The sequence below is a fragment of the Rhincodon typus genome, chromosome 20, assembly GCF_021869965.1.
Source record: "Rhincodon typus isolate 14 chromosome 20, sRhiTyp1.1, whole genome shotgun sequence".
In the NCBI taxonomy this organism is placed as follows: domain Eukaryota; kingdom Metazoa; phylum Chordata; class Chondrichthyes; order Orectolobiformes; family Rhincodontidae; genus Rhincodon; species Rhincodon typus.
The window spans coordinates 17,130,310-17,152,185 of NC_063351.1; the positions used below are offsets into that span (position 1 = coordinate 17,130,310).

General features: G+C 39.2%; 1 long non-coding RNA gene across 1 annotated transcript; it reads right to left on the bottom strand.

Annotated features, from left to right (window-relative positions):
• Nucleotides 1-362: 362 nt before the first annotated feature.
• On the bottom strand, nt 363-12,326 carry LOC125485580. The gene is made up of 4 exons (XR_007264293.1): nt 12,263-12,326; nt 10,041-10,100; nt 5,685-5,730; nt 363-429 (listed from the first exon to the last, which is right to left on the bottom strand). It is a non-coding gene; the product is annotated as an uncharacterized LOC125485580 (long non-coding RNA).
• Nucleotides 12,327-21,876: the final 9,550 nt, after the last annotated feature.

Consider the following 21,876-nt stretch of genomic DNA (forward strand, 5'->3'; position numbering starts at 1 on the left):
TTATTTCCCAATAATAGCAAGTGTAACTTTTTTTTTCATACAAAATGTGATCAAAACCCTACAGACGTAGGTGTATACCTGGGAGGAATTAGTTAATCTACAGTCTTTTTAGTGCAAGGCTGCACAATGCAGAGTTAGCTCCTATAATCGCAAGTCCGAGTGATGGTGGAAGCTAATATATTCGTCCCAGTGCTCTGTGATAGGTGGTGAACCATGCAGCAAGATCCTAAACTCATTAGGAATTGCGTTTGATGGTTTTCCACACCAGCTTAACCGCAGCTTATTATTTCAATTATTTCAATTTCCAAATAATGCACTGGTCGCGATGCACATGACAGTCATAAATTTAAAGTATCAATGTACTCCCCTTCAAAGCAATCAACTTCACACAAAGTGTATCCATGTATTCCAATGGAAGAAGTTAAAACCCTGCATAAAACAAATGAAAATATCATTCCATTCAGCCAGTTAGAAAGTTCATACAATGAAGTATGTTTGCAAGCTTTTCAAACTCACATTGAAAAGTGAATTGCAATCCTAAACACTTAACAAATGCAAATATTAAAATAATTTTTAGGTTTTAAATTCCTTCCTTTCTACATACATCTTATTTCTAAATAAAAACCAGTGATTGCACTTAAGATTATCTTGGGACCTCGTTGGGAGAACTTACTGTGATTGTACATCATTTAAACTCATTTATAAACAGGGTGATTCAGCAATTTTGCCATTTCAGCTATCTATGCTAATGAACTCCTTTCTGTTGTCTGAGTCACTAACATCAACTAACCAGTTCCCTTGATGATCTATTAAAAATAGATCAAGAGCAATTAAGTGAGAAAAAAATGCAATGATGTTAAGTCAATAATAATTCTTTTGGAATTTTCTCTTCAGTTAGTAGTGGTTTATCCTCTTTAAAGACTAGCTAGAAAAAATCATTTGTGTGAATCGTTTATCACATTTTGCCAATTATTTAATAGGATTGTGCATACTAAACTTATTTTTAGGGCTCAAATTGTTTTCAGTACTGGAAAACTTCTATTCAATCCAAAGTTCTTTTCTTGGTCTCCCAGAGCTATGCACTGATATGACAAGCAAAAGACTTTTTTTTTCCACTGCACATCTGCTAATTACATCTGTATTCAGCTGGCAACAGTGACACCTTTCAGTGTTTCCTCTTGTGGTTGCATTTGTTACCTTTTTTATATTCATACAGTTGAGATCAGCAGCTTTGACTCCATGGTGCCACTCTTTGGGATTGCGGAGTTCAGTCATTTTATAATTATTATTTCAGTGGGACTTGCCTATAGCAAGATCAGATACTTGCACATTTCTTTTGTGCAGACATTTGCATACAAGATTTTATTGTGTAAAGAGAAAGTCACTGATATAATCAAATTCTTCTCAATCTCTTATACAATATACATGAGAAGTTTATTCTAGTTCTCATATTGTACTGAAATACCTACAACTGCAAAAGGCAGATCTAATTATAAGCAATTTTCTATTTTCACTGATATGCTTTGTGAAAGCATTCTCTTCATCTTTTTATGAAGAGTTGGATTCATTGATTTTACTTGTTCCTAAAATTTGTTCAGTGCAGTTGTAGGTTTTCATTGATAATTCAAGTTTGCCATCTATGATGATATGAGAAACGCTGTCTAATCCACGTGGAAGCATGAAATGCTTACAACACGGTAGGAGACCATTCGGCCCATCATGTATTGCTGTTTTGGCACTAACATCTAGTGTTACTCACCTCCCTTTCCCCCGTAAGCCCTGCAACTTATTTGTTTTCATTTCAGATTATGATTTGGTTTCTTCTTTTGAAAGACAAAAATCGACTATACCTCCAGCGCACTGCCAGACGGGGTATTCTAGATATTAGCTACTCGCTCTGTGAAGTGGTTTATCTTCATGTCTCCATTGCTTTGTTTGCTAATTACCTTAAGTGTGTGCCCCTCTGGTTCTCATTCCTTGCACCAATGGTAACAGTTTCTCTCTCTCTCTACTCTGTCTACATCCCTATGATTTTGTTACATTTTGTCTGTTCTAAGGCTATTAATGTGCATCTAAATATCAGTCTTAATCAATTGTCCCACTTCATACTGTTTCAGAATCTTTGAGCTGTAAGAATTGATCCTTTCCTTTCCCGTTGTTTGAATGTCTCAAAGGATCAATTTGAAATTCTTCGCTGTCATTTGGTCAAGGTGTAAGGAAACTTCCAGTCCTAGTAAAATTATTTCAAGCTTCTTCCAGAATGCTTTTAATTTGCTGTGAAATTGTCTAGACTGGAGTTAAAGCTGTCAGAATCCAATTCATTAGATTGCCAATGTGCCAGGCATGCAAAGATTTGAGCTAACACTTTGTTAATTACTAGCCAAATATTCCTGTTGTTTTTTTAGAAAACCACAGATATAAAAGAAAGGGTCTAGTGTCAAAAGAAGGTGCTATCAAATTATGTAGATCATTGCATATAGATCAAATTATATAGATAATCGAAGATTCATAATCCCTAGAAAAGGCTAGTCAAAACAGAAGAAAAATACCTGTTGTTTTTTAATGATTGTAATGACTAACTTATTATATTTTATAGCTGCAATTAATATTTATATAGGATAGTGATCTAATGAATGGGAAAAATTAGAAACAAATAAATATTCTTATTTACGTAGGTACTTACCACCTAACTATTCTGATTCCATTTTCCAGCACTTTGCCCACAGTGTTTTAGCCTTGGCATCATAAATGCACATCTAAATACTTTGTAAATGTTATGAGGGTTTCTGCCACCACAACTTTTACCGGCAGTTAGTTCCAGATTCCCACAACCTGCTGAATAAAATATTCTTCCTCATATCCCCTCTAAACCTTCTGTTCTTTATCCTAAATCTATGCTCCCCGATAATTGATCCCTCCAAGGGGAAAGTTCCTTCCTGTCTACCCGATCTATGCCCCTCATAATTTTATGCATCTCTATCGTATACCCCCTCCAATCTTCTCTGCTCCAAGGAAAATAACGCCAGTCTGTCCAATCTTCTTTGTAACTAAAACTGTCCCACACAGGCAACAGAGATAACAAGGTGTAGAGCTGGATGAACACAGCAGGCCAAGCAGCATCATAGGACCAGGAGTTGCCACACAGGCAACATCCTGATAAACCTCCTCCACCCTCTCACCAGTGCAATTACATCAAATGTGGATTCCAGGACTGTACACAATAATGGATTAATATGACTAGTGGTATCCCGCAGAGACCTGTGCTGGTCCCTCAACAATTCACAATATTCATTAATAACTTGGATAATGGCATAAAAAGACAAATATCCAAATTTGGTGACAACACAAAATTGGGCAACATTGTAGACTGTGTTGATGACAGCATAAAATTACAACAGGATGTTGATAGATTAGGTGAATGGGCAAAGCTATGGCAGATTTTAATATAAACAAGTGTGCAGTTATTCATTTTGCTTGGCAAAATAAAAGATCAATACTTTTTAAAAGGGTTAAATTAAAATGGATGTCCAATGATATTTGGGGTTCAAGTGCATAGCTCTTTAAAATACCACAGATAGGTGCAGAATATGGTCAAGAAGGCTAATGGAATATTGGTCTTCATATCTAAAGGGATTCAGGCATTATGCTCAAGTTTTGCAAAACTCAAGTTAGACCCTACTTGGAGTACTGAGAGCAGATTTGGGAGCTATATCTTAGGAGCAATGTTTTGACCCTGAAGCGAGTTCATCAGAAGTTTACAAAGATGATACCAGGACTTCAGAGGTTAACTTGTGAGGAAAGATTAGACAAATTAGGTCTTTATTCTCTAGAATTTAGAAGGTTAAGGGGTGATCTAATTGAGGTCTTAAAGATATCGACAAGAAAGACAGGGTAGATAAAAATACACTATTTCCACTTGAAGATTCTAGAACCAGGGGGCATAGTCTAAGAATTAGGGCCAGGCCATTCAGGAGAGATTTAGAAAGCACTTCCACATGCAAGCAATAGTGAAGGTTTGGAATTCTGACTCATTTAAAGAAGAATGATAATTCAACTGTTAAATTTAAATCCGAGGGAGACAATTTTTCATTAAGTTATGGTATCAAGGGATATGGGCCAAGGCAGGCATATACAATTAGGCCACAGATCAGCCATGGTCTTATTGAATGGCAGAACAGCTTTCAGGGGCCAAATGGCCTACTTCTCATGTTCCTATATTAAAGCTGTGGCCTCACCAATGTTTAATACAGTTCCAGCATAACCTCCCTGCTCTTAACTTTATTAGCTGAAGCATAGAGAGTATGTTTTCCAAACGACATTTTGTCTACCTCTCCTGCTACCTTAATAAACCTCGGTACTTCCCAGGGTCCTACCATTCATAATATATTCCCTTGCCTTGTTTGACCAGCCCCAGTGCATCACCTCACACTCATCCAGATTTAATTCTGTTTGCACTGATCAGCCCATCTGTATTGCCCTGCAATCTAAGGCTCATCAGTACTTACCACCCAATCAATTATTATACCATTCACGACCTTACTGATCAACCTTCCGAGATTGATATCTAAACCATTTATATATACCACAGAGAGCAAGGACCCAACATTGATCCCTGCAGAACCCCACTGGACACAGGCTTCCAGACAAACAAAAACCCTCAGCCTTCAATCTTTGTTTCCTGCCCCTCAGCTAATCAGAATCTCCTCTTAGTTAAATTAAGTAAATTACTAAATTAATTTCTTTAAGAAATACTTAAATTGTTTAAGTATATCACAGTCCTCCTCCATGACTTGTATGCACATCATATAGAACACACAAATTACCACTGTGGTCCTTAATGGGCCCTACACTTTCCTTGGTTATCCTTTTACCTTTATGGTTTGTATTGGTCAAGATTTATGCCCACCAATAAGTTCTCTATTAGCAACATGGTAATAGTGAAATAACCAGGAAATCTGAGTGTATATCTACCCAAAGTATTTAAATAGAGTTCTGAAGAGATCTCATTACTGCATGCCAACAATCAAAGGAATTTTGCCACTTACAGAAGCAAAAGTCTTCACTAACCTGTACGTGAGGGATGGCTACTAGCAAGCGAAGCTGAATGAAAGCAATTTCTTTCAACCTACATTCTGGACACTATTTGGGAGATGCAGAAGGTTGTGTGCATGTTCTTTGGCATTTCCATGACTCCAGAGGAACATCAATTCAGACACAATGAAATAGTTAGTGATCTACCTGACGTGAATGATTTGCTGGTTTATGGATATAGTCATTTAGTTGTACAGAACTTGAGTATTGCTAAAAAAAGACACATTTTGTTGAAGCTGTTTTTTCTTGCAATCTTAATTGAAATATTTAAGTGGTAGGACGTTAGGTGTCATTCCATCAAATACAGGTTTCTTTTGGAAACTAACAAAGATCTTTGTAAGATACACAAAGAAGTTATTGCTGATGATTATCAAATTCTAGTGTGACAGCTAGGCAGCTCACCAGATGAACCTGAAGGGGAATAAGAAAAAATTGCAACTAAATATGCCTGATGCCAAGTCCGTAGTTTATGCATTCACATCAAAGTGTCTTCGCCCAGATCCTGAAAAGATGAAAGCTATTGCAGTGATGCAGCGCTCAACAAATGTAAAAAAGACCCACTGAATTTGTCAACCACTTAGCAAAATTCTTACCCAGTTTGTTACCATTCTCTGTGCTTGTGAAGATTTTCTTCAATACCTACTTGGAAGAGACAAAGTGATAGTCAAGCCTGACCACAAGGCAATACAATTCAAATACTTTTTCTTAACTCACTAGCATCTGCATAGAACAGTTGTCACCCTGATCATACATGGTGCGTGTGATAAATTAGATATACCATTACAACTGCAAGCTCTTTTGCACAACCAGAGAAGCCGTTCCTCACCTGCTGGCAGCTGATCAGGATGATGCAAACCCATCATATTTGCACTGATCAATAATCAGTCCCAAAGGTCCAAGGCACCCATCAATGGAAGTGAACCAACAATGAGTACAACACAACATGGGAAACAACATTGATCAAAGATGGAATATCACCAAGATGAATAGTCAATGATTTACATGCACATGGACCATTATGAGATCACCATTATGCCTGATGATCTTTAAGTCATGCCGAGAGACTGACGATAACAAACCGTTAACACATGAGAACAGTGAAGTACATAATGGCTCCTTTGGGTAAATAACAATGTGAATGTTGCATACAATTTTTTTTACGAAAAGGGAAATGTTTAGGTTAGAAATGCAACACAGTTCTAATCTACCTCCTGGCTTATAGGGATCATATAACCTCTATCATGAGGTACTCACTCGGGCCATCCGTCTTACAGCCAGTTCAATAAAGACACAGTATAAGACAGTGCTGTAATGCAAAGTTGTGACAAACCACATGAGTACAAAAAGAAATCTATAAAGTGAGGGCTCAGTGTTTCCATACCTTGTGTGGTCCAGTTTGGAAATTGCAAGTGATGTTGAGTAACATAATCATACATTTGAATCTGTTTTATTAGTAATTTAGTGCATAAATATCAGTATAAAATTGAAATGCTCCCTGCTAAATCCTGATGTTTTCAGGCAAACAACACACTAGACTGACTTGTAGGGCTGGGAAAGCAATAACACCAACCTGCTTTTGATCACTGGTCAATGACAATGCTAGTCATGCATTAATTTGGTGAAGAAAGTGTCTACCCTGCTCAGTATGATGACTGTCAAAGTTTGAAGATCAAGATTAGCTGTTAAGGTGAGGTGTTGAGCTTTCAATTGTTCAATCATTAGTTATTATCTTCAGAACAAAAGAGAATCAATTTGTACAAAACACGTGTGTGATGTGCTGTGTATGAATGAAAGTCATTGTATTGGCAAAAATTTATAATGGAAGGATTCAGAGGAAAGTATCAAAGCCATTACAGGCTTGAGATCACTGAGTTATGAAGAGTGCTCATAAAAGCTTGCTGTGAAACAGAATGGATATGATCCAAGTTTTTAATTTAATGAAGTAAATTGATAATGGAGAAATCATGCAAAACCAGGTCAGAAGGACACGGCAGAACAAAGAAACAGTCGGCTAAACTTAAAGCATGAAATAAGCAGGACTGGTACTTTTTAGTTTGAAACACTTTTTTTGTAGAAGTTCTGGTCCTTTATAAAATAATCTCAGACAGAACTTTGCCAATAACTTGTAACACAATTTTCTTACGAGCATGTTCAAGCCAGAACACCTCCCTGCCACCTTTCTCATCTGCATTCATAGAGTGGAAAAATCCCCAAGCATCCAAACGAACCTTTTGAGAAACAATGGGTACTAATTCCAAGTCAATCTCTGGAAGGCAGGCTACTGTTGTAGGATTCCTGGTCTGTAACAAGATTTCCCAGAACTGGGTAGCTTCACAGGATGTCTTGGATTAGTTTGAACTATATTTTGCTTAGGATCGTCTGGAATATTCCTCATTGTTGTAATTGTGTGGCATGCAAGGAAAACTGAAAAGATTGTTTAAAAAGCATGAAATTCCATGGATTGATATTTCCATTTATAAAATGAAGCAGTGGTTTGAATAAAAGTATTCCCAAGGCTTTCCCATACGCTTAACTTCTTCACACTTAGTATATTCCACAGTTCAGTAATTCTACCAATTTAGTACAGTGACTTTTGACTGTGGGAATGTAACGGGGAACTGGATGAGTTTTGAGTTCAACAAAGAGAAAAGATAGGGGCTGTAATATTAGGCTGGAAGTAGGGTGGATTTTTGAGATCTGGAAAACAAGTTTCCCTTGCATCTAATTAAATTTAATAGCATGACTTGATTAGTATTTTTGACTGACTGTTTTCTGGCCATAGCTAGATGGATTGAGAGGCTGACCATTGAAGATAGGTCTTTAGCACCAGTCCAAAGCTGGGGAATGGAAGGCAAAGAGGGATCAAACATCTTGGTGGAGATCACAGCACCATGGACACCGGTTCGATTCCGCCCTCGGGCGACTGTATGTGTGAAGTTTGCAAATTCTCCCCGTGTCTGCGTGGGTTTCCTCCGGGTGCTCCACTTTCCTCCCACAGTCCAAAGGTGTACAGGCTAGGTGGATTGGCCATGCTAAATTGCCTGTAATGTTCAGGAATGTGTATATTAGGTGGGTTATAGGGGGATGCGTCTGGGTGGGATACTGTGAGGGTCAGTGTGGACTTTTTGGGCCAAAGGGCTTGTTTCCACACTGTAGGGATTCCAAATCTATATCTATATCATGAAGGATCAGGCAGTGGGGGAGATTGGAAGGAGCTTTTGGTAGGGGGAGATTATAAATGTATTGGAAGAAGATCTGAGCAATCGGAAGGGGGTAAATCGAAATTGCTTCAGCGATTAAAAGTAAGAGGGAGAGGGGGAGATGCTTGGAAGAGCCAATGCTGGATGGAATTGGAAAGGATGTGTCCAATCGCAATAAATCGATGAAATCAGTGAATTGGATTCAAGAGTGCGTTGCAAAGGGGATAAGTAGCTCCTGGATCCAGTAATTCTTGCCTCTATTTATTTGCCAGGTTAAATTTAGAAAGGTGGTAAATTCTGAGACACACAGCCTCATTATAGGATTAAAGTGAACAAACATAATCCTGTGAGCAAGTTGGTTTCCCATCCCTCCCAACCTGGCCTCTATTCAAAGCAAAAGTGGTCAACTGGGAGGCAGGTTGCATTTATTTTTTTTAATGTACCAGTGTGATTGAAGCCTACACACTTGGGTGGGTTAAACTCCATCCCCTCCCTAACCTGCATAGGATGAGAAATAGTCTGATTAGATGCCAAGAGAGTATTTGGATGAGAGCAAGCCGCACGTGTTTAGCGGTCTTTTTCACTCCCACTCTGATCTCTTATCTCTCAAATTTCTGTTAGCATTCCCATTTTTTCTCTTTGTGATAACTGTTGTCAAAGGTGTCAGCATGTATCCATTCAGTGCTCTTGTAAATACGTTATGAATCTTTCATTATGTGCTGGTTTTATATAGCCTGGCTATAGGGAAACAAATCGAACTTGTGTTTATGAAAAATTGCTGAACACTGAAAACCAAATGGGAACATGTCGCAATCAAGATTTTTTTCCATAAACTCCCTCAATTTCTCATATCAGCTTCAGCTTAGACTGAGCATTAAATCAAATGTGGGCAAAAATTTTATGTTCCCCAGCAGAGTTTGCAGGTTGAAGGGAGAAAACTAAAATTCCTCCAATAGCATTCTCTCTCTTCCCAGAACTGCCTATCCGGACTTCTTCACAATTTTAGATATTATTAATCACCCTGCGCAGACATATTATGACACTCCTCTGGAGCAAGTGGGACTTGAATCTGTGTTTTCTAGTCCAGAGGTAGGGACACTACCGCTGTACCACAAGATCCTTATTAGATGTTATTATACACCTCTGGAGCAAGTGGGACTAGAACCTAGGCCTCCTGACTCCAAGGTAGATTAACCCCTTTTTCTCATTTTCTAACATGACGATGGGCAAGGCCTAAACTACTCACTTACCTCAACTGAGACCCTTCAGTCACCAATTGATGACAACCTAAGGGCTATTTCCTGCCCAGCTCCAATTATCAGGCTGGTGGGAGGCGATCGTGGCAGGAGGAAGCTTGGAAAGTGTTCTGTTCAGGTTTCGGGCAAAAAATGTCAGTGTGAGGACACACCCATCAAAAGCCTCCTTTCTGCATGGAGTTCTTCCTCCACAAGATCTGGTTCCTGAAGGCATTCGTTTCCCTCGGAGCTCTCCATGCTGATGTGAACTCTGAGGACTATGTGCAGCACTTTCTTAGTGCAGGGCAAAATTCCCATTTAATAACTGTGGGACAATAGGAATCATGCTGCTGACACTTTGGCAGATGGGAAGAGAAACTCTGCCATCCTAAAAATCCTGATTCTGAAGTTCATCGAAACATTTTTAAAAATCTTAATTATTTCTGGGGTCTTGCAGGGGATGGGACCACATTCTCTGAAACTAGATGCAAAAATAAGCAAAACACTGACTCACTTTCCATTTGGTTGCTGTTTTCTGTGGAGGAATCGACAGACTGGTGAAATGCTGAGAAGTCTATGGAACAATAAGAATTATTTGAATATAGTGATTTATATATATGACCATTATGTTCATATATATACTTCAGGTAAAAATAACAGTCATGCAACAATTTACCATTATTTATTGCTATCTATTTTCACGTAGCCTTTACATATAATTAATGTAAGATCATTTTGTTGTTGTCTACTTACACTGCTAACCTTGTGGTTCAGAAAATTGAAAGTCAATACCCTCCTCATCATTTGAAATCTGCACCAGCCTTCATCGCACTGTATTGATGGACAATCTGTACCATTGCTGTTGATGTTGCTTGGACTCTGTGGACTGCTGTTCACTCTAAGATGGATTTGCTGCCACCACTTGGGCTGAAAGTGGCAAGTAATGTTTTATGCCACACAAATTCCAGCAATGGCCATCTCCAACAAGAGAGAATCTAACCACCGCCCCTTCACATTCAATGGCATTACCATTACTCCCCCACTATCACCATCTAGGGTGTTACCATTGATCAGAAATTGAGATAGCAATATGAACACTGGCTATAAGAACAAGTTAGAGGTAGGAATACTGCAGCAAGTAACTCCACTCCTGACTCCCCAAAGCCTGTCCACCATCTACAAGGCATACTAAGGTGTATGATGGAGTATTCCCACTTCCCTGGATGAGTGCAGCTCTAACAACACTCAAAGCTTGACACCATCCAGGACAAAGCAGCCCGCTTGATTGGGACTACATCTACCAATATGCACTCCCTCCACCACCAATGCTCAGTAGCAGTAGTATGTACCATTTACGAGATGCCTGGCAAAAAATCACCCAAGCATCTTAGACCGTATCTTCCAGACCCATGACTGCTTTCATTTAGAAGAACAGGGGCAGCAAATATATGGGAACACCACCACCTGCAAGTTCCCTTCCAAGCCACTCACCATCCTGACTTGGAAATATATCACCATTCCTTCAATGTCACTGTGCCAAAATGCTGGAATTCCCTCCGTAATGGCATTGTGGGTCTACCTACAGTACGTGGACTGTAGCGGTTCGAGAAGACAGCTCACCACCACCTTCTCAAGGGGCAACTAGGGACGGGCAATAAATGCTGGCCAGCCAGTGACAACAATGTTCCATGACTGAATTATAAAGGAACAATTAAAAAAATTCTCTCTTGGTATGGATGGTAGCGGTAGAGGTAAACACTTGGGAGTTGAACAAGAGGCTCTTGGTTTAAACAAGACGAAGATTATTTCATGATACCACCTAGGAATACCTTTTGTACTGTTGTGATAGACATTGTACAGAGAGTATGAGGAGAAAGCTGGATGATAGGTCTCACTCCTTCAAGGTCTTGATCTGTTCACTGAAAAGCCCACTTGCTACCATCATAGTGGATGGTGCATAAGGCAATCCTCAGCATTAACCCTTTCAGACCCTTATAAAACATTCTCCACTTATGCCTCCCAGGTACCATCTCCCATTTCTTTGGATTATTGTTTTTCCTTTATTCCCCTGTTTCACTATTAAAGGCTAATCTGTCACATATTATTCTTTTGGGATCAGGATTTATCCCCACTCCAGTACATTCTACTTCAAAAATCCTCCATCATCATTGCTCTTTTGGGTCTACCCCTCTAAGTTCCTTTCCTTTAAATAGTTCATGCTTTTGCAAGGTACAGAATATGGATTTAAGTTGTTTTAAAAATTGTTACTTAAGCTTGCTTTTAAACATATCAGTATTCTATGAATGGATCTAATTGATAATGCAAGGTATGTCAGACTGGGAAATTACAACCTTTTGAACAAGTTGTATTCATTGCAAATTTCTGCTTGGAAAATGCACAAATTAAGAATTCACGTGTTACAGGAAAAAAATGTTTTAAAACAAACTCACTCTGCAATGATGGCGGAGAAATCTCTAATTCTATCCTGTACTAAAAGACTTTGTTTGTTTGTTTTTCTTATGCTAACAGTTCAGTTTTAAAAATGAATTTTTGAATCAGCTACCATTTTCTTCAGTGTAGTGATTCAGATCAAATATATTGCAAGTATTTTTCAATACACAAACACACAGAATCAAAACACTTCTTTTTTTGTCTTTTTTTTGTTATCCCAAACTTTTCCACAACTCCACCCCACACAACAACTGCCCCCAACCCCTCAGTCATTATGTCTCTTACCAGGTCCTTTTGGCTGGAGGAAGCAACGGCTAAGCCTGCAGACATCTCCATTAATATCAGCCAGTGCTTGATCCATAATGTGTTCACCTCCACTTGATTAATATAAGGAGAGCATTTCTTAAAAGGCCTTCCACTAAGGCTGAATGTCATCAAACCTGATTGGAAATCTAGGCTAATTAGAGGAAATTTCTGGGGCATCCAATTCCATTCATTCATGTTCTGGGTTTAATCCTGCAAACCAGTCACTGCAGGGATTCAGGGTGACATTGATGAGGTTTAGGGCATAGCTGTGAATGAGTACAATGATTTGTACAGGACCTGTGATTAAATACAGCAAGTTTAATTCTCTACTAGGAAGAAAGCAATTTCATGATGAATTAAAGCACAAAATGACTTAACAAACATAACAGCAGCGTTTATGAAGCTCTGCTCATAGTGTGTTAGTCTTCATGATAGAAGCACAAAGCATACAATCTATGCCTCCCTACTGCTTGCTAGTTTGATGGGTGCAATGGATTAGAAACAAGTCTTTCTGTACCTGGCTGAGTTTGAATTTTGCTGAATATGAAATGATTTTCTTTGTGGTTGGATCTTGGCCATAATGAGCATGAGCAGTGTCAATCTAATCTCAAATTGGTGCAAGTGCATAGATCAAAGCTGGCATTGACTGCTATAAAATTTGCACCTCACATAGGAGGTCAAAGGGATGGCTGCCGTTGTCAGTGTGAAACTCTGCACTGCCACAGTTTGAAGGAGTCATCTAAAGATTGAGAAAAAGGAATGTTCCAGGATAACTGGTTGTGCTAAATGTTGACACTGGGTGGCAAAAGTGTTCCACTCCCCAGCATTAGCATGCTTCACCTAGAAGAACATACAATGTAGCCTAAACACTGTAGAAATACATTGCCAAACACTTCCAGCAATCTATTTTGTAATATCCCTATCTTTAAAAAATGTTCTATGAATTAACTTCAAGAATATTTTGTTGGAAAGGTGTGTGGGATTCCAAACCGCAGCTTGTTCAGAACCGGGAGCAGCTTCTTTGCTTATATTACAGTATTGGTGCTAGTCACTGCAAAGGCGTTAAGAAGGCTGCTGCTTATTAGATGTAAATCATATGTCGGTTAATGCTAAAAGATGTGAAAGCGAAACCATTGAATTCAGGTGTTCATTCATGTTCTGGAGTTAACCATTAATTTTCTGTTAGATCAGTTTTTAACAAATTACATCAAGTTGAAGGAATATCTGAGACACAGCAAGGGCAATAATTTCATTCAGGATTTTAGATGATGTTCAAAAATTTTTATTCTAGAGATTTGGGCATCACTAGTCAGGCCAGTATTTATTGTTCATCATTTGGTTCTCCTTGAGACAGTGGTGGTGTAGCTTATTGAACTGCTGCAGTCCATGTTTTGAAGCTAATCTTATGGTGTCGTTAGACGGGCAGTCTCAGGATATTGACCCAGTGACAATGTAGGATTGCCGGTATATTTCTATGACAGGTTAGTGCTTAAATTGAAGAATACGTGAAGGTGATTATGTTCCCATCTACCTGCTACCCTTATCCTTCTAGGTGGTACATGTTTCAGGTTGGGGAGGTATGGTTGAGGATCACAGAATCAGATAGATAATTGTGTGCAGAAGGAGGTCATTTAGCCCATTGTGTCTGCACTGCCTCTGGATTGTTATAAACTGTAGGAATAAATTATAAGAAGAGGGTTTGGACAGTTTTTTACTCTATTTTCCTCCATAGACCATGTACCATTGTCCACTGTAATTCATAGAGAAGAAAGTGCTCCCTTTTAAGGGGAACTGAGTGAACAGGGGTCTTCACAAACTCAGCAACTTCATGTTGCACACAATTGATCTGCTGTCTGGCACTGTTGTCTCTTACAGTTACTGACAGCATTATTAGCAACCTGAAATACATGTCTAATGAGCCGCCAATAAAATTCCTTAATGAGTGCAATGCAACTCTAGCGTACTAAGCATGATCATTTGAAATGGTTAGTAAAGGACCACGGGGTGGATCCTTTTTTTGGGAAGGTTTCATTAAGCTGTACAACTCCCTTTTTCTATTTGTTGCCATAGTGATTTGTTTGTTTGGTCAAATTTGATTGGTCACAGCAAACAGGAGTTTAAGTGTAGTCAAACAACTCCAGAAATATACTATGTGATGATATTATGGCTCTAAGTGATTTGTCTGTCCTTTTTTTTAAATGAAGAGGGGTTGAGACAGAGATGCCGAGCGGTCGGCTTCAAGCCAATAAATAAAACAGTTTGAGGCCTTGGGGTTTCTTTCTAAAGTTGGAACAATAGAAACAGCATGAATGGGTGTGGTCAAGCTCCCACAGAACCAGGATTTTTAGTTTAGCTTTCAGTAGCTGTTATGAAAGCTGCTACATCTCTGTCTCTCTGCTATAAGCTTGGGTTCTCTTCCTGCTGCTAGAATTCATGTGAGACAATTTATGTTACAAAATTTGATTTGCCTTTGCCAAAGGTGTGCTTATGAGTTCCACTTAAGCCAGTTCTTTTATTTTGTCTGTATTTTAGCTATGGTATACGAATAAAGTGTGTTTTTCTTCTTCAAGCCTGATAGTTCGACCAATCGAATTCCATCTGGAATGCAACACCTGGCACTAGCCTTTAAAATAAGAAAAGGTTGGGATCTAGGCTATCTCTTTGACATGTTTGCAGGGGGTTTGGTCTGGTCCATAACAACTATTCCTATCTATCGCATTAAAGAACACCCTGCAGGAAGTGGTTAGCAACCTTCACTACCTTGGGTTCACTGACAATCTCTCTCTTGGTGCAAAACCCAATACAGGCATTAGGAAAGAAGCTGCCACTTTTGGCCAACTCTCAAAAGTGCATGGAATAACATTACCTGACCCTTCAGACCAAAGTGGAAGCTCAGCACTTGAAATGTACATCCTTGCTGTTTACAGTGAATGCTGGGCATCTCATGGAAGAACAAAATCGTGAATGCTGCATCCTCTCAAGACACATCTCATGAGTATGTTGGTACTTATCAAGCAGAGGCTGTCTTGCTGATTTGAGTATGTTCACAGGATGGAAGACCATTGCATATTTAGGGATTTTCACAATGGTTAATAGCCAGGCCCACCTGACCAGTGAATTGCTCAAAACGCCACCTTGAACACTTGCAGGCATGACATGAAGGCCCTGAACGTTGGTTTTCGCACTTGGGAAACAATAGCTAATGTGAGGTATATGGTGTTTTTTGCCTCTGCGCCACCATAAACATCAGTAGCTACAGCAATTTAGTAACAGGTGTCAACACAAGCAATCCACAAAGACATCTGTTAATCACCTCATTTGGTACTTTTGACAGAATCTATCACTCGTGGATCAATTTCTTCAGCCATCTGTAGAAATGTACCAAATGATGCTCCACCATCCCTGAAGGTTTGGATTCACTACCTATCCATCATCGTACACAGAAGGTGGCTAGTAATGCCCGATGTTATACTTAAAACTGCAACATACAATTGTGTAACTCATTGAGAAGATAAGTATATCCTAAGGTACTTCATACAACTGTAACGAGACACAAATGGATACCAAAACTAAACAAATATTAGGAAGAGTGACTAAGAGCATAACCAAAATGGGGATTTCGACATTGATCTTAAAGGAGGAGAGCTGGAGAGGCAGAGAGGTTGAAGAAGAGAATTTCAGAGCATAGGGCCTGGATACCTGAAGATGGCATGCTGGGAATGGAAATGCAAACAATGCCAGGGATATAGGAATGTAGTCTTAAGATTTTGTAGGGCAGGGAGCAATACCACAAAAAAAGACCTTTCTTGTGGCTCGTCATTTAAGGTGTAAGCAGACACAAAACCCAAATTTGTGGACCACATCCTGCACCCCAGAACATGTTTAATTGAGGCGCTCAACACCTATCTTCAAAATTAGACTCTGAACAGGGCAGAAGTTGGAACTGCCAAGCTCTATACCCTCTTAATGGCCTGTCATTGGCCCTGACTCTCTTCTCTCCAGCACTTATCTGAGGGCTGTTGTCAGTGAGGCACATGGTTTGCAATTTTAACCTGCCTGAGGGTGAGCTACCTGTGGGAACATGACGGATGCCATCAGACCACCTACAACACATAGGCATTCCGTATCACAATTTCAGGCCTGCCTCTGGTCTCTCATCTCAAGTGTGTTTCATGGCTGTATCTCCACCCGCGTATCTAAAATGGCTACTGACCGAATTTCACCTAAATGTCTTTTTGGAGAGTGGAAGATATGAGACATGAACTTTTTGTGGGTGTTTTGTATCAAAATCCTTAAGATATCTCTGTTCTTTCACACCTTTTTAGTATCTTTAGATTGGTTGATTGTTTATTCCTATCCCTTGGGCAAAATCTTTATGTTCTCACTCATGGTGAACTTGGAGACAAAAAGGCACTTTATCAGGTGGATGTTGATGTAAGTGACTCCACTGCCTTCCAACTCCACTGGAATTAAATTCTGGGCGGGAAGGCTGACAATTGACTCTCTTGCCCAGTTGAAAATAAATGTGGTCTGAAAATAGACTGATATTTTCTGCTTATATATGGGTCTGAAAGGGTTAATACTGAGGACTTTCATAAGTAGTGATGATGTCAAATGGGCAAAACAGCTTAGGATCTTGGAGGAGGGAGACATAATATCTGGTCCCCCTCAAAGTCTGCGTAGTAATGTTTATCGTATCAATGTAACCTGTAACTAGCTGCTAGCACACAATAAGTTTGTTTTTCTTGTCAACAACAAGTGAGTCTTCTATTTGGACCAAGTTAAGGAGGTTTTCTTCTACCAAGTTAGATGTCTTTACTCAAACAGGATGGTAGCAGCAACCTTGATTCAGGCAGTAGATCATAACATTTTCCAACATCTGCACTGACCCGTTTTAATGTTGTATCTAATGTCCCAGATATATATTCACATTTAAAATCACAATCAATTAGAATGTACTTTATTGCCAGTGGAAATACTGCCCAGAATAGTTAAGTATTTACCACCCAGATATTTAATTGATCTATGCCTTTACCCGAAGCACAAAATTAATAGAGATGTAGAAAACAGAAAGTTGTGTGCACCATCATTAATACTGTCTATTTCCACATCTGTAGCATTTCCTGACTTTGCCCCATCATAGCTCATCTGCTGCCGAAACCATCATTCATTCCTTCAATACCTCTGCACCATTGACTATTCCAATGTACTCCTGGCTGGTCAACCACTCTATAAACTTGAGATCGTCCAAAAGCTTTGCTGTCCAGTTCTTAGCTTACACCCCATTCATTATCACGCCTGTGCCTGCACTAGCTCCCAGTCAAGTAAAAATTGGATTTTAGAATTCTTATCCTATCTCTGTAATACTGTCCAGCTCCACAACACTCCCGATTATATGCACTCATTCACCTGAGCTTTAATTAATGCAAAACAGATGGCCACAAGCTCTGAAAAACATTCCCTATTCCTCTCTATTGCACGTATCATGATGTCACTCACCACTGGCTTGTCATTGAGGTAGTATGCTTCCAATATCCACTTTCTTTAACTGGTCCTAAAGGCCTACATGGATTACAGTGGTAGAGAAAATCACTAGTGAGTCTTAATGGGAAGATGCATATGTCTTAAACTAGATGTAGTTCATCACATGATCGCATTCAGGTACAAGTCATATCAGTAAGTCAGACACTGTGACTAAGCATATTGGGAGACATGTGGCTATAAATTGAGTAGTTTGAAGAACAAACCACTACCAGCTTATGGTTGAAGTAGAGGGCTGCCACAAATCTACTTTTCTACTCTCTTGATAATAAAGCAATGAACAGTTTAACTGGCCCCTAGTGTGGCACTGTCATAAAAAATCAGAATGTTCGTGGAAACTTAAAATGACGAGGGAACCATACCACAATTAAATTAAAATATCATCACCAGAGATGATGCACTCCAGCCCCTTTGGTGCCTACCAATCATGACAGACTTGTACGGTGCCCATGGACTCTATATGCATTCTCTCCATGGAAAACCAAGCACAATTGTAACCATGGAAGAGGGGCAGACAGTCAGCTGCTACATTCCTCTCTATGGCCTGCTGGACCCAATCCTTTCTACTCTTTTATACAAACTAATGACACTCTAGACAATCCCTAGTGCAGCACCTAATGAAAGACAAAAACGTTAACAGATTATTATTAAACAGTGATTTAAAAACTTACCAAACACAAATCAAAAAGACATTTCTGTAGGTGATGATGCAGTCTATACTTTTTAGGGATAATTTTTTGACTGGAGAAATGGGTTCTAAAGTGTTTAGATTGTCCTCATGGCTGGTGAGACCATAGTGTCTCCTACGCATGAAGCCAGTTAAAAGAGTAGCATGCAATTACCAAGACTATCAGGAGACAATCATGACTCGTCTATCTCCATCAGGATCATGAGGTAGACTCCTCTTTTATCCACCCAAGACCATATGATGTCGTCAGATTAAATGGAGCTTACCGCAGTGTCCAACATTAATCTTCACAGAACCTTGTATAACTCTTTCTTTCTTTCTTTCTTTCAAGACATTGCTTAAAACATATCTTTTTGATTTAAGCTTTTGATCAGCTGACCTAATATCTCAATTTTAGTGCCTCAGTCTCAAGCTTTATTTTGTAATGTTCCTGAGGGGATTTTGTTTTTTCAAAATTATATTCAAGACACTATAAAAATACAAGGGTTTTTTTTGTTGTAATGAACCTCCAGTGTGGTATAATAAGCTGGAAATAAAAAATCTGATACCAAGCTGCAAGCAAAAGAAGCATGAAGCTGTTGGAATACCATGAAAACTCAATTCAACTATTTCATTAACGTCTCTGAGCTAAGGGACACCAGAGGAAGCTGGATCTAGTCTTTGTGACAATCACATGCCAATATGCTTGAACCTTAATTGTCCTCCAGAAGTGGCCTAGCAAGCTGCTCAGTGCCATCAAATAAATATCAGTAGGTCATAGGAAAGGCCCATTATCATCTACGAATGACTTGGTATCAACCCCCTATGAAATTGGTGGTATAAAGTTACCATAGTCCTACTGGACCATTGGGCTACTCTCTCATTAGAGAGAGAAAGATGACTGGTGGTGGTTTAACCTGAGGGTCACCACGCCTCTGCTTGTTTTATTTATTTGTCTCTTTCAGAATTTTAAAATTACATTATAGGGGTATAAAATAGGAATTGGAGGTTTGAGTTTATATGTGCACTTCCCAATTATGTGAACACTTAATATACTAATTACTTTGCCGATCTTCTGGAACATTGGAAACCACTTATATGGTGTTAGAAGCTAATGCTAAATAAATTGCCTAAGACAAAAGTTTAATTAAATTTCAATGGATTGCATTAGCTGTTCAATTGGGTGTTCACCCTTGGGGTGACGTTTGCTTTAAACCTCCCCAGTTTTTATTTCACTTAGTTGTATCAATTGTATTTGTACAAAATGTATCTGTGAATATGAATTTAATCATAGTATCCCTACAATGTGGGGAAAGAGGTCATTCTGCCCATTAAGTCAGCACCGATCCTCAAAGAGCAAACCAACAAGACCCAGTCCTACATCCTATCCCCATAAACCTACATTTTTACCATGGTTAATCCATTTAACCTGCGCATCCCCAGACACTGAGACAATTTAGCTTGGCCAATCCACTTAACCTGCATATCTTTTGGACTGTGGCCCAGAGGAAACCCACACAGACACAGGGAGAGCGTGTAAACTTCACACAGACAGTCGTCCAAGGCTGAATCAAACCCGGGTCCCTGGTGCTGTGAGGCAACAGTGCTAACCATGAGCAACTAATCATGAGTGGTAGTGTGCTGTGTGGGGTGTGAGCGGAAAGGATACATGTTTGATGATTCTGGACTGAGGCCTAAGTCCTTTTTGACACCTTTTCTGGGCTCATTTTGTTTGACAAAGGATGCCCTCCATTCCCCCAATTGTAGCAGGAAATTTGTGACTGATCACAGATGCCTGCTGAAATAGTCGCTGTCAAAGTGAGTGATGCAGATCAGTGGGGATTGGAATAAAGCACCGAGGTGACCATGGCCACGGTTACCAATAAAGAAGCCCCATATCCCCAAATATAGTTTGTGGGACATTGAGAGCCACTCCTCTTCCTTCTGATCAAAATGAAATCTTGGAAAAATTAATCAAAATAAATTGCCTGACCATTTATGTTTCAGGAACCTATGTGTCATCAGCCTTCCCTGGGAGCTCTTGGTACTGAATATCACAAGCAAGATTTTGAAGTTATGGTTGCTTCAGGGTATGATTCACTTTGAACACTGATGTTTTAGTATCAATGAACTCTCCTCTTATCTGCAGCAGGTACTTTTGAGAATGAATTGAGTAAGGATTAACTGCCATTTTAACCCTTGGCTGGACTATTTACTACTTATGGGCAGGTATAAAATAAAGTAACCGTAGTCCTACTGGACCATTGGGCTACTGTCTCATTAGAGAGGTATGACTGGTGGTGGTTTAACCTGAGGGTCACCATGCCTCTGCTTGTTATATATATTTGCCTCTTTCAGATTCTTAAAATTGCTTTATATGGGTATAAAATAGGAAATGGAGGACTTTGGGCTTTGAATTTAGAACTGTGGCATTTCTGTAATTTATTAGACATAAAGAAATCTTGATTTAGTTTATGAATTATGCTTTTCCTAAAAACTGGGGCTGGTGATTTAGTGTCCCATAACATCCTACTGACAAATTCTGCATACTTTTACAGTGCAGTGTTAAACATGATTTGTTGGCCTGGTGATACCATTCACGTGCTAATAGATGATAAATATTTGTATAATTTTGAAATACATTTTCTAATTTCTTTTATGAATAACTAGCATTTTATCACAAGATGACTCAAATGGTTTTGCCCGATGAATTATGAAGAAATTTGCATTTTTAATTAGCCTAATTTATGCCAGTTGGGTGAAATTAATTAATAGGAGGAAGTTGCAGCCCATCCCATTTATGGGATTGGATTGTCTACTTCTTGTGCACAGATCCCGAAGCCCCCATCATCCTGACAGCAACATGCCCACATTTACACGCCATCAAAGTCAGTACGCAGCAATGTTGGACATGGTGGGGAGAAACCAGCATCTTATGGCCATTTGATAACAGAGGTTACGGTTATCCATAATCCATTATATCCAGCCTGATGGTGCTTTTAAAAATTAATAGGTTTTTGAATTATGAGGAGGGCCTATTAATAAGTAAACTGATTTTCCTAAGTAAATTAGATCTATTTATTATGATTCATGTCTATAATAGATTTTAGAACACAATAATTACACCCTTCAAATCCATAGAGGTGGAGTTTAGTACGATAGAATGGTTACTGAACCAACATTTGCTTGCATGGAAGATTAGAACCTTTGGAGTACAAAACAGTTTTACCAGGAGCACTATTACTAGAAAATACAACCTTCTTGCCTTGATCCCTGCCAGAACAATAAGATCATTTTGGGTCAGGATTCCAACTCATTAGTCTGTGTGCTTGGCCTTTTCCAGGATGAACTAATTATCATCCTGTGTCCTGTCCCCCTGACCAGT